This window comes from Anneissia japonica, unplaced genomic scaffold (assembly GCF_011630105.1).
Source record: "Anneissia japonica isolate Jap-2015-1 unplaced genomic scaffold, ASM1163010v1 scaffold67211_len1352_cov132_single, whole genome shotgun sequence".
In the NCBI taxonomy this organism is placed as follows: domain Eukaryota; kingdom Metazoa; phylum Echinodermata; class Crinoidea; order Comatulida; family Comatulidae; genus Anneissia; species Anneissia japonica.
The window spans coordinates 1-1,352 of NW_022730445.1; the positions used below are offsets into that span (position 1 = coordinate 1).

The 1,352-nt window shown below is 30.0% G+C and overlaps 1 long non-coding RNA gene across 1 annotated transcript; it reads right to left on the reverse strand.

Annotated features, from left to right (window-relative positions):
- Positions 1-727: 727 nt before the first annotated feature.
- LOC117114956 lies at positions 728-1,352 on the reverse strand. Its single transcript, XR_004446467.1, has 3 exons — positions 1,325-1,352; positions 1,137-1,211; positions 728-863 (listed from the first exon to the last, which is right to left on the reverse strand). It is a non-coding gene; the product is annotated as an uncharacterized LOC117114956 (long non-coding RNA).

The following is a 1,352-nucleotide window of genomic DNA, read 5'->3' on the forward strand; positions in this document are numbered from 1 at the left end:
GGTAAATTTTTTCTAATTAGTTTTAGGATAGTTCATGGGTTAGCGTTCTCTTCTCTTTTTCATATGTGGCAAAGACAAGCCAAACCAGTCACTCGTCGCAAAAATCGATTTTGAGTTATTAATACAGTGTTAGAGAGTAAAATAATAGCTATAAAGTGGTAAAAAAATCATTCAAATCGAACATTTCCTTATGAAGTTACAAGCGTTTAAACATAGAGCTGTTTAAAGAACAATATATGAGAAATCAGCCTTCAAAGTTTATGATTTCAGGCATTTCTCATGCAGAAACTATCATCAAATCCTTTAAAAAGTGTTGTTTTAACATTGAAAATGAGGAAAATAACAGCATAGAATGATATATAGATATGTAAAGATTAGTTTAGTGCAATAAAATAGATTTTAATTCTATTCTAAAAAATAATTTTTAATAGATAAAAATTCCAGCATGTTTTGGCCATTTTCTCTGAAACACGATTTGCGATGAGTGACTGGTTTGGCTTGTCTTTGACACATATACTCTTAGTGCTTTGAGACGATTTTTAATTTGTGTAAGGCGCTATACAAGTCCATTTCCATAAACTTAATATTAACACAATTTGAATGCATATGAAAACAGTGCATTCTCTGCAAGGTGAATGTTTTGATTATTTTCTTTAAAAACCTGTTTCAACCTAGCTTAAAAAATGCAGTATAATAAGTAGTACTACAGAGTATAATATGAAATCTCCAGAATCTTACTTCATAATATCTTCTTGGCTAGGGTGATCTGCTTTAATCTTACAAACTCTGCCTTCATTCTCTGAATGGTTGCCACTGTCGCTGCTTGAAGACTGTTGGCTAAGCCTTGCTTTTAATTCAGTTACCTGCAAAACAAAAATGTCAAAGAAATCAATTTTAAGTACACTATAGTAAATAAATTTATTATTTATGCTATTAAAAATTAAATATAAATAGCATCATATTCGGCATCAGCTGAAATGAATAAAAAACAGTTATCTGCTAGACATCACCCTCATTTTACATCACAATTAGCAAAGCTTTTTAATACATTTTGAACATGACATTCCATTTAAGCACTGTAATTTTGTTCATGAAATGGACATCTGTTGAATAGAATGAAACAGACGAAAACTTACCTCCAAACGTAAATCAGCGATAATCTTTGTGTACTGAGTGACATGAAAATTAACGTTGACAACATTACTCTTAACCTGCAAAATATATGGGAAATAATCGATTGTTTAGCATATAAATGTTTTTCATATGCAAAATACAGGCACTTAACAAAAAAAAATAAAGACAATTATTGAAAGATTATGTTTACCTGTGATTTGATGTTCTTAGCTCTATCT